This window comes from Pseudopipra pipra, chromosome 14 (genome assembly GCF_036250125.1).
Source record: "Pseudopipra pipra isolate bDixPip1 chromosome 14, bDixPip1.hap1, whole genome shotgun sequence".
Classification (NCBI taxonomy): domain Eukaryota; kingdom Metazoa; phylum Chordata; class Aves; order Passeriformes; family Pipridae; genus Pseudopipra; species Pseudopipra pipra.
Genome location: NC_087562.1, coordinates 16740420 through 16756804, shown reverse-complemented (window position 1 = coordinate 16756804; position 16385 = coordinate 16740420). Strand labels below are relative to the sequence as shown.

Sequence of the window (16385 nt, the reverse complement as noted above, 5' to 3'; positions counted from 1 at the left end):
TTAAATTTTAGTTCATTTACACCTAACTCTTGGGACATCCAGCGTCTGGAAAGCCCCTTGTCTGTGATTGCAGGGAGTACTTTACTCTGCCATTGTACAGACGTGCTGTTTTGTTGCAAAAGGAAGGTGACACTGTTAAATTCAAAAGCACCCCTTTCATGTTAATATCCCACTGAGCAAAATCTCGAGACGAACTCTTCTAGTTACTAAGCACGGAAAAAAAGAAGCATGTGACTAGTGATAGGGACTGGTAGTTGCAGAGTGCAGGGAACTGTGCCCTGGGGTAAAGATGAAGGGTAAGCGTTTAGCTCCGGAGGAAGCAGACAGGCCCATCAGTCTGAGTGCCAGCAGTGAGGAATTCTTCACCTTGGAAGACAAAGGGTAGTGAAGGCAGATCGCAGCCAGGAGCAAATCCATTTGGACTGACTGGCAGGGAGGGACTGGATGCACAGGGGGATCCGCCTGCAATAACTCAGGCAGTGCTCCCGCATTTTCCTTCACAGGAAAACTCAAAAAGAAGTTGCACTGAGACATCAGGGATGTGTTTCATTGCGAATTTTTATTGCGGCTCAACAACTGAAACCAAGCAATTCAGTGATGGCAGGATTGAAACCCGAGTGCATAATGTGTGTTTAAAACTTCTCCAACCCTCCGAGCAGACATGCTCCGTGTGTCAGCAGCTGGACGTGGATCAGGACAGGCTTTTAGGTATATCCCTTTAAGTAAAACAAAGAGGTTTTGCAGCCCTTTTTGATGCTTTTTTCCGATGTGTTATTTGTAGCCTTGCATAATGAAAAAAAACCACAATGAAAGACAAAAAAAAAAGTAAGCCTGGCCTTCCAGAAGGAAGGCAGATATGTGGTGAGGGGTATAAAATGGCCCATGTAAGCACATGGTTTACTGTGAGATGCACAATCCAGTGTGAGATAACGAGGTGACAAAAAGCCAACAGCAGGGTCGTTGTGATGGGGAGTCGGAGTTATACGACAATCAGAGTCTGACTTCCACAAGACACTGAGGTGCCAAGCGTTGAATTTGGGCCATTTCTGTACTTCAGTGAACGCGAAAGACCTCCTCTCCCTCTTTCCATTACTTTTGCAAGGACAGGGAAAAAAAGCCGCGTGGTAAAACCTCGCGAAAGGCACGCACATTTACAGCCGGGTGCGCCTTTCCTTGAGCGCAGGAGGGGCTCGGTGGAGCAGAGCAGGTTAAGAGTGAAAGGGCTGCTTTGAGCATTCCTGTCAATAGGCACTTGTCCCTCAGACTGCTCTTCCTGCACCGGCACTCACTTGCCGGTGGTATAAAGTGACAACCTTGGGAGCAGCCCGAGAAACAAATGCCCCACCCACAAAGCTGCTTCTGTTGTTGTTTATTGTCATTGCCGATCTGCTTCAGAAGGTAAGTGGATGAATGAAACGCCCTTATTGACACTAAACTTGCGGGAATGCCACCAGGTTTTCATATTAACAAAATTCCTTCAAACGCAGGGCAGTAATTGACAGTTCTTTAATATATATCTTGGAGGCAAGCTCCAGGTCCTTACTTTGTCTTCCTTGAATATATCACACTATTGCAGAGCCAGGCTATTTTCACAAAGAAATGAGTTGTATCTTTATACCAAGTGCTGTTAAAGAGGATTATAAATAGGCTTTAGACTACAGGCTATAGCTTTGCTTTGCAGTTGAAAAAAAACATCAATCACCTGGCTGAGACTAAATCCTAACATCTCACCTTCCTAACAGATTTTAAAGGTCACTGATGTATAGAAATGTTCAGCTTAATCTTAAATGTATTGACTAGTCTGGCAAAAGCATTTTAGGGTCTTTTCCTTTTTATTTTCTGCCAGCTATTTAAAATGTGAAAGAAGTGTCACTTATAACTAAAGAGTGGATCTTCAAGAGAAGGCAGAGTATCAGAGATCAGACTTGAATCTCAGAAAGGTCTCTGCAGCTCTGCTCTGCTTTTCAGTCAATCTGATTCGTAATGTTTGCAGATTGCACTGGTCCACCCCCACTCCCCCAAATAGGTTATCAGCAATCAGCTACATGCTGGGGACACAGAACAACCTCAAATGAGTCTAGCCTAAAAATAGCCATTTTCACATTAAAATCTTGAATCAGGCAGGAGAATGGGTTGCAGCTGGGACATCTTGTATTTGCTTACGTCGACAATGGCAAACACCTACAACAACAAAAATCTCTTGTCCACACTGAAATTGTTGGGATTCTGCTTATTAAACATATTCCTTGTTGCAATGATGTAATAGATACACAAATTAAGATGCAAGTTGATTTCAGATGCCTGTCAGTAGAATAAATAGGACCATTTTCAGTCTGCACTCATCTAGACACAGCTATGATTAATGCTCCAATTCACCCCACAAACCAGGTAAGGAATTTACCTGCCCTCAATACACTGCTCTATGTTGGTAGATGCAGAGAGGGACCTAAAGAAGAATCAGAGCCTGTGATCTGAGTTCTGATGTTTGGAGTGATGGGTTTCTCTTCCCAAGTCACCATTCCACATGATGGAGCCCTGCTTTCCTGGGGATGGCTGAACTGCGTGCCCATGGGAAGTGGGGAATGAATTCCTTGTTTTGCTTTGCTGGTGTGGGTGGGTTTTGCTTTGCCCATTAAACTGTCTTTATCTCAACCCACAGTTTTCTCACCTTCTCTCTTCTGACTCTCTCCCTCATCCTGTTATGAGCAGTGAGCCAAGGACTATGTGGTGCTTGTTGCTGGCTGGGGTTAAACCATGACACACTCCTAAAGTTCAGGGTATTATTTTCAAAAATTTCCAGTGGGGGCACAAGACAAATCTGAGATATTTTCACATTCTTGCCCTTTGTCATTTTGCCGTCTTCACTCCTCCTTCCAATTTCTGCTTTGCTTTTCAAATTTCTCAAAGTTTGCAAAAGAAATTGGGATAAGATCCAAATGAGAAGTACTTCCTTTGTTAGATCGTGATCCTCTTGTTGACTGATTTCTTCCCGCTACCCCAGTCATCATTTCTGAAGAGCCACTTATCTCCCTGAGTGAAGGTAGAATTCTGGCACGGGGTAAGGGCAGTGGTGTATGGAATTCTGTCACAACAACATAAGTTTACCTTCCCATCATAGCTGGATTAACTTCCAGCAGTAGGAAATGGAAAAGAAGATGGCTTACTGGGCTCTGTGCCTAACCTTGTAAGCATTATAGAATGGAAGGAAGCTGGATACCCTCCTGAAAGATATGCTATAATTCAGCCACAACTTACTGGATCTAAGGATTGCTCGCATGGAAGAAAGAAATAATTCATTTGATAGCGGGATTTATTGGATGAAATTCTTTGGCCTGGGCAATGCAAATCAAAGTGAGTAGTCATAGCTCTCTCTGCTTGCTTTGAAACCCATGAATCCTGCAGGCTGATTCGGCCTGTGTTTGGTGAGATTGTGTTAAATTCCTTATCTGCGAGACTTGCTGAAATAAGACGTTAGGAGCTGGCATCTTGAGCGGTGTGTGATTGTGTAGCATCTGTTTAGGAGCATAGATTTATCTTGCTGGCTTTATCTAAAATTCCCCCTCTTTTCAGTTTTGTTTCCTTGATGTGTCTGAAAGGTTTGGTAATGGTAACAATATGGACCTGTTAAGAGTCTAAGTGAAAATATTCTGAGCCAAATTATAATCCATTTAAAGCCAAGTTACACAGAATGACAGTACCAGAAGAGAGGCTGCTGACAGTGATGTTCTGTCTGCTTATTGAGGAGCAGTTTGGCTGTGGTGGGGTTCTCACTGTGCTGCTCCAAAATGGAATTCATTCAGTGTCAGAAGTGGGTTACCATAGATATTTTTCCCACGTACCTTTTTGCAAGCACGAGATCAGTTCAGCCATTAAGATTGCAAAAGCATCACGTGAACTTCCTCCTGGATGGTCTGTCTGCCTAACTGGAAACTATAAACAAGCACTAGTAATTTGCTAAAAAATGCAGCTTCAGGTTAATAAACACAATTGCTTTCAGCTTCAGAAGCTTCTTTGTCTAAAAAACGAAAACTATAAAGAAGGTTAGGTTTTATTTCTTACATTTCAGAAAACACTCCTTTGAATTAGTTTACAGATAAACTCACATAAACATAATTTAGAAGCTTACGAGGAAAAAAAATCCTGAGAAATAAAACCTGAAACATTGGTGCTGTGAAATGAACTAAATGTTTCAATTGATCCAGGAGAATTTTCTCATTTTGAGAAAAAAAAAAAATCCATAGGTGATTTACAATTTTCAACTAAATGAGAAAGGCATTCTCTCTGGATATTTCTGTTTAGCTAGAATTTTGCCAGCTTTAAAATATTAATGGTGGGGAAAAAAGAAGTTAAAGACTGTGTAAGAAGCATGCAGTATGAAAATGAGAGGAAAAATAAGAAGATAAGGATTTTTTTTAGGAGCTCCAGCTTCCCTGAAAGGCAGAGCCAAGGTGGGGGAGATCTTCACTGGGTAAAGCAGTTGCTGCTAAAGAAAGAGCTCCTTGACCTAGGAAAGGAAAAGGTGTGAGTTGACTACAGCCTTCTCTAGGTGGAAGGTAATCTATAAACATGCACTGAAGTCTATCATTAAATAAGAATAAGCATGTAAACGGCTTGTGTTTGGTTTTATTTTCATTTGCTTTAATTTCTTGCTACATTTGCTAATAATGTTCTTATTTAATAAATGTAGCATTGGGAACAGTATCCTGAGGAGGAAAAAACACGTATCTGGTTTGACCTTCACATAATAATCAATAAAAGCCAGGGCATATACAGATCCATACGAAAAATGAGATATCCACCCTAAAGGAGAATAGGTGCAGGCATGGAAGTCAGTGAGGAGATGAGCAGGGTAGTTAGTTCTGTAACCCCAGTGCTTTACTAAAGTCATATTTAGAATATTTATGTAAACAAGTAGTTGTTTAGATGCCCTCATTTTCCACAACAAGCTCCCAGCACTACTAGTTCCTGGTACACTCATGGAATAAAAATGGATATAGCCTTGAGCTGCCATCAGTTACCACTGCACTCGGAGAACTGGCATTTGCTTTGCAAAGCAAAAACAACATTGCAGTGCCCTTAGTTTCAAAATTACCCTTACAACCATTGTACCATGCTTGGGTCAAAAAAGGTGGAAAGGCTCCTTTTGAGGTTCTGTCTTCTCTCATTCTGATTGATTCTTCTCTTATTCATATTGATTTCCACACCTGGTGTGTGGTAAGTGTGTGTATGAGGTCAGAAAGGGGTGATTTCCCATCCATGGAAGGGGAAAACCACTTGGATTGACTTTACCAGCTTAGTCTTCTGGCCACAACTGTGTCACTACTGTTTGCATGTTCCATGGCATATCCTGAACCAGCTGTTCTCAACTAAGACATGACACTTTTTATAGGAACAAAGCCTCTAAACCTTAGAGGAAAGTCATAAAAATAGCTCTTCCTTCCCTGCAAATCCTCTTTGCACTATATAACCATAACTGCACTTGCTTGCTAGATATCCCTCATGAAATAAAGCTTTCTTCTCTCCTCTGGGCTGGAGTGGTAACCTCAACACAAATCCTCTTCTGTGAAACATCCTGCCTCCAGAGAGAGCAGGGTGGAAGATGGGACTGTTTAAGGAATATGTGTGTAACAGTGAACCTTTTCCACTCATCCAATGGGTCAGACTTGTTGCTGTTGCCAGAGGACTTTTGTATTTAGTCCAATACAGAAAAGTCTCTCTGTTAGACAGACAAACACAACTGTCTTTCATATTCTCCATAACATTAAATGATACTGAGCTCCATAGAGTAACTGAGCATTCTGTGGAACAGTCCTTTCACTTTGTCTAAGAATCTGCTGCCAGCCTGATGAAACACTGAGTATCCAAGTCTCTAGTTGTCTTTTCCACTCCTGCCTTTCTCTCTGGTCTGCCAGAAATCTTGTGAGTGGACCTTCAGCAAACTACTCAGACTCACTTAACTCAGTTTCTCAAATGGAAATGGAGATATTAGCAGGTCCACACACCAAAAGAAAGAATTGTTTATTTACTGTGAGGGAAAATAAGCCAAATGGCTACACCACTCAACTATGAGGGACTGTAACATATGCAAGGGATGTGCTCACTGATCCACTTAGTACAGCCAATCTGTGTGCCAATGACAATGGATTAAAGTCAGATTTAAAGTTGTGGACACTTAATCCTATACAATTCTCCACTTCTTTCCAACAATTGGTGATAAAGGCTATAATAAGGGGAGAAAAAGGAGGAAGAGATGGGATGGATCCCTAAGAGCTGATAGGAGAGCCATTTGCTACCCTGTCATGAACAGTCCACATGCAAACCTCAGCGCCTGAGGGGATCCTCTTAGTCCTGGCACGAGGCAGCAAATTCCTGTGGAGAGGTGGCACAAATGGCTGGAAGCTGTAGCTGCCTTCCTTGCCACAGGTTAATTTACAGATGGCAGTGATGCTGAGGTGGATCTCTGTGCAGGCTCTCTGGCAGGAGTCAGCCAAAGACACTGAATCACACGGGAAGGAATTTATGTGCTCTGTTGAGTAGCTGCTACTCTGGGTATGTCTGTGGCAGCATTTCCTCAGGAGCTCAGCTCTCACACTGCTTGGGGAGCACTGAGTGTGCAAGTCAGGGTTACTTAATGTGTAAGAAGTGTGAAAAACCCTCAATAAACCAACTAGTTGAGTCAGCCTGAAAAAAGTACAAAATATGAGACAGATTAGTTAACACACACACAACCCAAAAGGTAAACTCACCATTAGGGGTGGAGCAATACATGAGTCTATTAAAATGATGCAGCAAAGTGAACAACTCTGTTTTAGTAAAGTGGCCTTTTGCAGACCCTGGTGCAACTGGAGTCAATAGCAAAAGTCCCACTGCCTTCAATAATTCTTGGATCACACTCAAACTAGTGCTACATTCCTTTATCCAGCCTCCTTTAACTCTTCACTACAAACGTGTCATATTGTGGAGGGGAAGAGAACGATCTCATTCGCTCACTTACAGAGAGAAATAGCTGCAGTTAATTGGTCTGTTACACAGTTAATTCAGTAAGTGGGTGTTATATACCAGCACTCAGATTATATGAGGTAAATTGTCTCAAGCACAAAGAGAAGCTGTGGTCCAAAATGTGAGTTCATGTCCAGGCCCTCCAGGAGCGAGCAGTGCCACCACCGAGCACAGGCAGAGACAGACCTCTAGTGGTGCCTTGCCAAAAATGTGTGACAGAGCTGCTCTGCACAGCCACACCAGCAGTGCTGATAGCTCTCATTTAGCACTTCCACGGCACCTTCAGTACAATACATCCAAAACCAGCTATACATTCTCCAGTATGAAATTATCAGCCAGAACTCCCATTTCTTCTCTGCTGCATAAACACCACTATCTGAGGCTGTTTCATCAGAGGAGTCTGAAGTAGTCCTGGGGTAACTGAGAATCAGAGTAACAGGGAATCAGACATACATTTTTTCAAGTAATTATTCCATTTAATGTGGAATCTTAACATGAACACATTATTATGGCTTGTTTCTTCTAGCAAGCCATCAAATTACTGCCTTGCTAGGTGTGGAGGTTTTTCAGCTCAAATAATTGTAGTATGGTATGGATTATAACAAACATTTCTCAATGTATTTTGTTTTTAAATGGTAACTTTTCATACTTTTAAGTTGGTTAAAAGGTGTGATCTTCGTACTCCCTGTAAATGTGAACAATTTTCTGTGTGCAGTTTGTCTTGTGGCATTATCTGCATAAGAAAACTTGGATATTTAACATTATATAGGCTTACATGGAAGCTACCAGGACTATCTTACTCTTATTGACAATAATGAATGTCTGTGTTGGCAATTTTCAGAATTAGGCCACCTCCTAATATATGCCCTGCTGTAAATTAAAGGTCTGACCTTGATCCAACAGTGGATCACATAGATGTGAATAGGGACATAGACGAGTAAAGAAGAAAAACATATTAAGGAGATCAACATGTTCTTTCATGTTCAGAAGACATAAAGAAGAATCTATTGGAGTATTGAAAATATATGAGTAATATACAAGTAATAATGCAAATTCTTATCAAGTTTCATAAACACGTGTGTCTCCTCCTGCTGAGTGCTCTGTGTCAGCAGTGGTGCCCTGGCTGCTGTGTCCTCTCCAGAGGTTCCCCTGGGGATCTCCTGAGGTGAGAGGATGCTTCCATGTTTGCCTCAGCATGGGTTGCTGAGAACATCTGGCTAGAAGAGATCATACCAGCTTTCCTACCTTTCCAAACCTTGTCTTGATATCTTCATGTTGCTGAGGGTCATTAGAAAATGCATACTAAAAACCCCTTGGAAAATGGATAGAGAAGGAGGAGGTGAGGAGTGTCTTAAAATTCAAATAGCTCTCCAGGATCCTGTTGAGGACTGGCTGTTAGTTTTCAGCCCCAGTAGTCCCTGTTAGTTCACTTGCTCCCACAGCTGAGGTTTTAGATTACTCAAAACCCCTTCAGGTCAGCAGAGTTCCTCTGCTAGTTGTGTTCTGTAGTCTTGGGCAAATGCTTGGTTGATCATCCTGGTTGACCATCCTCATTTTAGAATAAAGTCAGTTAATTCAATGTGAAGGTGAAAAATCCCCTTGTGCCCTAACTCCCTGCTTCTGTGAATACCCTGAGGATTTGTTTCTTATCCTTCAGAGATAACTGCATTTAAATAAATCACTGAACAGGAATAAAATTTGCTTATGATGCAGTTCCAGGGGATTATCTTAACCCACAGCAGACTGGGTGTTCTGCTTCCTTAGAAATGTGCAAGTGTTGTAACAATTGGGAGATCTTCTATTACAAAGGGAATGTCATCCTGATATTTTCAGTAGGCTGATGGCATGTCTTGGAAAGTGAACCTGGTTTTGTTTGCATTCACCCAGTGGTGATGTTATTGAACAGTAGGTTGATCATTACCCAAGTTCAAATACTGGTGAAGCTCAGCTGAAAACAAGACTGAAATATGAGAGAGAGTGAGCTGTGATGTGAGCTGATAGCTGGGCAACAGTGAGGAGCTATTGCTACTCCTAAAATGAAATGTAATCAAATAAATTTGGCCATTTGTGTTTCTATGAATGTGGTTTATTGAGGGGTAGGTTGGTTGTGTATTTTTTGATCCTGAAATCTCTCCTGTTCTTTTCCTGTTGTGTTTATGGCTTTTGTTCTTTTGTCTGCAGGTGTAGAATTGGTGAGAAGTGTTCAGAGGTGAACAGTGGTATGTGGACAAGAAGTCCCGTGGCATTTCCAAACCAGGTATCTGTCATATCTGTCATATGCTTCAACAACTCCAGCCTTCTGCCATTCTCTGCTTTTAAATATACTATTTTTAGTAGATGAGCAAACAATTGAAAAGATTGGAAATGTTTTGGAGAAGAATCGATGAGGGTCTTTTCCTTTTCATCTGTCAGATGCTTCTGGTGGGTTAATAACTCCATCTACAGTTCATCACTGAAATAGTTCCAGAAATACTGGAAATATGAGCCTGACCCAGGTGATTAATAAGGTACAACCCAGATTCTGTTCACATTTTAAGCAATGGACAGTGAGGAGAATACAGTAGTGTGAGGGTAAAACTGCACAATTTTGATGTGCTTTGCTGACACTGCTTTTCAGTGGCACAGAGAAAGAGCATTCACACAGAGCTGAAGCTGTTCTGCAATGGCTTTGGGGCAGTCTCTGTTCTGATATGGGAGACTTCAGGGCCTGTGGAAAAATGCCAGTGGAAATGGGGGCTAATGGGCTTTCTCCCAGGGGAATATGAACCCTCTAATTTACTCAGGATGGACAAGAGGAGCAGATCTCATCCCAAAGTCCAGGGGCAAAGTTGGAAGGGAAAACAAGTGGAAAAAAAGCTCTGATCAGCTGCAGACGGATGCACATCTGCTTTCCCCATGCCTTGAGGGACCAGACAAGCTGGTTTCTTTCTGGCTAGTCCTCCTTCCCAGCCAGCCAGCTCAGGGACTGGAGGTGCTGATACAGCTCCAGGTGCTGTGGTCCAGTGGAACATGGGCAACAGAGGTTCTGATAAGGGTCAGGGATATTCTCATCTTACGTAGAAGTCAATTTTCACAGGTTATTCTTCTGGTTTTGCTGGTGTTACTTGTGGCAGTAGACCAGGGTAGCAGTAAACAAACATAAAGTCCTTGTACATGAGCTACAAAGAGAGTTTGTGTGAAGTATTTATATGTCAGTGTGTTCATCTGTTTGTGACCTGCTTTGCCTTATCCAAAATAGACATATTAAAAATTACTGCTGTCTATTAGTGTAAAATAAAGAGGCAATGGCAATGAACTCCAGAAAGAAGCTTAACTACTAATCAGTTATTATTATGACAGATGTATGACAGGCTTTGTGGGCATCACTTTTAGTGTGCATGACCACATGTGGGCAAAGGTACTAAAACAGCTCTGCTGTCAGAGCTGTCACCCCCTTCTTTGGAAGCTATGGGAGCTCTGTGCTTCTGAGGGCATTACTTTGTAGGGATCTAAGTAGGCATTCTGATGTATTCATTACTTCAGGTTCCTACATAATTCTTTTTTTTTATTTATTTATCTGTCAAACCAGCCATAAATTTATTAACAACAGACTTATTTAGTAAGTGATCTGCTTTAAAAAAATCAGCTAACAAATTAAGGACAGAAATACAAAAGTGGTTTCCTAAGCTCAAAAAGCAAGGAGGAAATAGAACCAGGATATCATGGTACTCATAGTATTTTCAGCATGTTACAAATATAAATGTATTTTCTGGCACAGTAGGATTTTTCTATATGAACCATATTGTAAGTGTGGAGGTTAGATGCCTGTAAAAACCATGATCCAATGCCTTTTATCTTTGTGACTGGTGAATTCTGACTGTTACACCATCTTCTTCCTGTATGATTGTCATTCAACCCTGTTTGCTGGCACCCTTGACAAAATCTTCTGTCAAAATAACTCCAAAACCAGTATTTGAACTAGGCATTTAAGAAAATAATGTAGTTTATTTTCAATGATCGTGATAGCTAAACATTTCTTTGTGAATCAATTTTTTCCTAGTGTTATTTGCTCTTGAAATCTTTGGAGATTATATTCTAGTGACATCTGTTAACACTGCTACACTTAACATGTAATTAGGAAGGGAAAAAAAAAGAAAACAGAAAACAAAAGCCCATGCCAATCTAAATGTGCTTGAAAGGTGCCAGATTGATAACTCTGGAGAATTGAGTCCTCTGTTTATCCTCTGAATTAGTGCAACAAAATCAATGGCAGCACAAACTCGCTCATGTCACCCTGAAATGTCTTGTGCTCGCTCAGCTGTGAGGGCAGCCTGGGCTTCGTTTCACCCACAGCCCTCAGGATCCCAGTAGGAATGATATGAAGGATGTCATCCCATGGTGGAAGGACTGTACTGAGAACCCTAAACTCATTTCAAATAAATTTCTGACCATCCATCCGAGGTCAAACTTTTGGTGGCACTTTGCAGTTCGAGCATGGATTACAAATGGTGATTCTGAATTAAAAGGCTTTATGGTGCATTTCCAATCTCTTAACTATCTAATCCCCTGGTGTGTTTGACTTAATGCACAAACTGCCTCTGACATGACAGAGCCAGAGGCATTACAATCTATCATGTCAAGGCTTCATACATTAACAGCACTTGTTAGCACACACTGGCACAGTGCTGGAAGAGTTCTGAGTTATGCTAATGATCCATGGATAATGGGGCACAGGGAGCTTTCTGAACCACACCTTTAAACCAGTGCCACAGTGCTTTTAGGATGTGTCAAAGTGCAAGGAGGCTTGGCACTATAACACGCTTTAATGCATCTTCAGAGCACCTTATCTTGTATGCTCTGCTTTAATTGAGATTAAATGGCTTTGAAGGTCCAAACACAATTTCAAGGACAATGCAATATCTCCTATTCTCAGTGAAAGGTTTTTAATGCATTTCCTTAAAACCAAGACAAATATACCATACAAACACATTACACCAGACTGATGTTAAAGGTCTGTCTCAAACCAAGAGGAGCCAACACAATTTGAATTTAAAACATGGTATAGTATTCCCTAGGCTCCCACTGGGATGGGGTGAGAGAACTGCAGAGGAGCTTGGGTTCTGCAAGAGCACCAGGTAGCAAAGTAACAGCAGAAGCAACACTTTCTAAAAAGGAAAATAGAGGAGCCTGGATCCTGTGGAAAGTCAGATGGAATTTGTGCCAGTGAAGGCTTGTGAGAGTATTCGTCTGGGGGTACATAGTCTGAACTCTTTGCACGGTGTCAAAGCAGGAGCAAAACCCTCCTGAAAGTTTGGGTTTTAGTTTGTCCCCCTTGTCTTTACAACATTTCTGTAATAATGGTTTAAGAAAATATAAATAGATGTCATATGAAAAGAGAAATGACAAAAAAGGAGAGTTAGCCCCCCTCCTCTTTTTTTGTAACTTCAGTTTAATACTTAGCATTTTCTTTAGTTGCAAACTTGCCCTCTCTGCCTTGCTTCAGTGATGATATAAAGGTGCTGCAGTACCTTGGAAGATGTTCCTGCATTCCAATAACAATAACTGTGTAGTTTCATGACCCTCCTGAGCTTACATTTGAGGACTCACTGGAAAATCTGCCGTCATATCACAAGGATGTGAAGTCTAATACTGCCAATTTTCTGAATTATTCATTAGTCTGAAGGAAAAAGAAGCAACAAAGACACAGGCAGGTTCTTTTTATTTATGGTTTTACTACTCTTCATATTTTTTAAGTGAAGGGAATACAATTCTTCCCTCTTTTCCACAACAACAACAACAGAAAAGAAAACAAAATGTGTGTGCTTGAAAAGTTGGGATTTCTGGGAATACATTTTCCTCTTTTAGCTAGCATTTTAACATAAGGTAAAACATTTTTTTGACAAGGTAAGTAGAGTAAACAAAGATCAGTGAGAAAGCAGAAATTATTGAAGTACTGGAAAAACTGCTGCAGGCTACTTTTTCACACATTGCTGCTCAAGTCAGGATTATGCTATGACAGTTCTAACTCTCCTGCTGACATCCTTATAGACTCTATTACATTATTTACTTCTTGTAAAATAACATTCTATTACAGCTCCTTCATGTCCTGCTGCTAGTCTAAGTTCAAGGGGAAGAAATTCTGCTCTCCTCACTTCCAGCTCGTTAATACAGCTCTGAGGAGATCATTATTAAGAAGACTGATATGCAGCCCCTATTTCGTGCCCCATATTCTGTTGCAGAAACAACTGTATTTCTGGGGTGTTGGTCTTCACTTAAATCAACAGCACAGGTAAAATGTGTCAGCCTTTGTCTGGAAGGATCAGGGAATTATGCCCCACCTTGTGCTGAAGATGTAATGTCATTTTTATGTCTCTAAGGGGGGAAAGCTTTCAGATATTTCTCTTGCTTTTTCATTGTAGGGAAAAGTGAAGCCAAGCATGCAATCATACCTGATTTCAAAAGGAAAGAGTTGATTGTCAGTAGACTTGCAGGAACATCTGTGGGTAAACCAAGGTTAAAAGCAGACAGGTTGCTTGAATACTCTCTGAAAACTGGCTTAGGTCTCTTTTTCAGTGTCAGGACATAATCAAACACATAAGGCCCACGTAAGGAGTGTGCTGAAACTTGTTTTCTGGGAAGACATACTTATTAGGGCCCAGAAAAATGAATTTGCCTCCTATCTCTGAATTCTCACTGTAAGTCAAGCTGGCAACTAGGTGTACCACTAGCAAAATACTCCCACAGTCTGGTAGAAAGCTCCCAAAGCATCAGCCTTTGAAAAGTCCTACTTTCATCACTGCCCAAAATCACCCTGGCAAGTCAGTCCTCAGCCCTGCTGCTTGCAGTGTGAATCTTGAAAGCATCACTTGACACTTGCAGAACTGGCATCAAACCACACTTGACACTTGAAGAACTGGCATCAAGCCACACAGCAGTGACCAGGTGCTTTGAGATGGTCAGAGGACAGGGCACTGCACTCACAGTTCTGAGCAGTGCACTTCATCAGCCTTCAAAACCTGTTTGGACCATCCCTAATGAAATTTGGGTTGCATTTCATCAGTAATAATACAGATAACGTGATAGTTATCTAATTATCCAGTCCTTGGGAAGAGATACTTAAACTTCCCAGTAAAAAGTGAATCATATGTGCTCTTTCTTGAAGGCAAACAGTAAAACAACTGGAAAATCAGCACTGGTGGCAACAGCATTTCCTTATGGATGTGGTGGGTGCAAAGCATTTGGCCAATGATATCTGAAGTTTGGCAGGGACTGTGTGGGAATTAAAGGTGATTTTTGCCACTTTCCTCTACCAGGACTTCAACCACTGTCTCTTGTATTTTCACTGTGCAGCTTTGAGTTATGGCACTGAACTCAGGGATAAAGTTACATATGTAAGTGTGCTGTGTCAGGAGCTGGTGATTGTTAACTCTGCTTCATGGCCATGGCCATGGCTAATTAAATATCTTATTCCTCATGAGAAGATTCTCTAATGATCCTTCACAGAGATAACAAGTGAAAGTGGCAGGAGGTCCAGTTTAAATAGTGTAGTTACCAATTCTCCCAGAGTAATCTCACAGGATAGACACTTGCTATTTCTTTCACTATGGGGCTATTGGTTAATCTAAAAGAATTATTTTGATCCTTGGAACTCTTTGATTTCGAGGGAGTTTGGGACAGATTCCCACTGTTTTGCTTTACAGCTTTATTGGTGTGTTGATCTGTGACCTGAGTAGGTCACACAGGCACTGGGATGGGCCACAGGTATTACTGGCAAATTAAAAAGCAGCTTGCTCACTGGTGCTGCAAAATTTCATTTCCCTTAGGTGTGAAAGATGATCCTCTTCTTCATCCCCTTACTCCTCTATCTCCCCAGTCTGACCTGCTTTTTTCTAAAAGAAGGGTTGATTATTCTCTGGAAAACATGTTTTGAAGGAATTTCAGTAAAATACCATGAATATCTGACCAGCTGTTGAAGTCATTTAGTTCAAGTGCCTGTAGAATGTTTTTAAGACCTGGTGTCCTAGCTCAGTTTGCTAGCACTGGTAATTCAATCTTTGAACCAGGGAGTCATTATATTTATCTGTTTGCATTTGGGTTTTATAGACCCCCAATTACTGTTATCAAAATATGTTAAATTAACTGTGTTCTAGGGAAGCAGATAATTTCAGTGCAGACTGGTAAATATCTGATTATAAATGAAGCTACCTTTTATTTATTGCTAAGGCTAGCACATTCATCAGCATGCCTAATTAAAATTTAACAATTAATAAGCAGTGGCAAACCCTGTACGAAGGTCAGTAGCAACCTAAGCAAACTTATCAAAAATGCAAAGGGGTTTAGAGTTTTTAAAAAGTTCATTCTGTCCTTAATTAACAGATCTAATTACAGCTCTGCCATAGCAAAATGTAAAATGATCTCTTCAAAAGACGAGAAGTCAAAGGTTTAATAGTGCAGATAACCTTCTTCTTCAGTACATACTGACCCAAGTGTAGAAGGGAATTTCACCAAGCAGGCAACAGAGTTGATTGGATGGCTTTGGCAGAAATTTAAGCTAAGCAATACATAGAAATCCCCGAACAACAAAGGAATTGAGAGGGAATAAAAACTCTCTTGTGTCTTGGGATTTGAAATAACACCAAGTCAAGACTTTGGATAATCTCCTTTCTTAGCAAGTTGTCAATGTATTTATTCTGTGACCTTTGCTGGTTGGTTTTGAGTAACACTTTCTGTTCTGTGGACTGCATGTGTTTAATTATCACCTCATTCAACAAAAATGGACAGTGCAAAAATCAAGGATAATCTAGAATATCAGAGCTAAATACAAGAGAGCAAAACACTTAAAATTCCTGCAGTTTATAGTCAGCATTTAGGGGCTGAAGGGCAATTTTCCAAGTTTCACTGAAGGGTTTAGTTCTGCATTACTTCTTCAAGAAGACCAAGAAAAAAGTGAGCATTCTGTTCTGAGTTTTGGAGGAAGAGACTGGAAATGAACAGAACTGAGTTCATCAGTAAGGGAATTAAATCTTCCTGGCTGATTTATGTGGGCAAGGGTCATTACATGTGGGTAATAGAAAGTGGCTGAAAGAAAAACTAGACTGCTTAAAATTAATAATATATGGCTGAAATGAATTGTTACTCTTCATCTTTACGTTTGGATTAGCAGAAGGAGCACTGGTATGAGAGGCAAGATCTCTTCAGGAAACCTGACCTGTGTGAATATCCTTAGTGTTGCCTTTCATACCCTGCCAGAGACAGAGGGAGTGCAGACCTATGAACACAGGTACAGAAAGTAGAAACAAAGGAATCACAGTAATTGTCTTGGACGGGCTCTGAAACACAGGAGCCACATTCATCTTATACTGGAATTGCAGTGCAGCACAACAAATTTTTCAACCAAAAGGCTCATT

General features: G+C 41.0%; 1 long non-coding RNA gene across 2 annotated transcripts in view; it reads left to right on the top strand.

The window, feature by feature from the left end:
- The first annotated feature begins 3018 nt into the window (after positions 1 to 3018).
- The window catches only part of LOC135422210 (uncharacterized), a 44809-nt gene continuing 31442 nt past the window's right edge, over positions 3019 to 16385 (top strand). The window contains exons 1-2 of one of the 2 annotated variants that reach the window (XR_010434371.1): positions 3019 to 3351; positions 9181 to 9256. This is a non-coding gene — a long non-coding RNA (uncharacterized LOC135422210). Of the gene's footprint in view, positions 3352 to 8942; positions 9043 to 9180; positions 9257 to 16385 lie in introns of those variants that run through there. The other variant, XR_010434372.1, reaches the window with a different exon arrangement.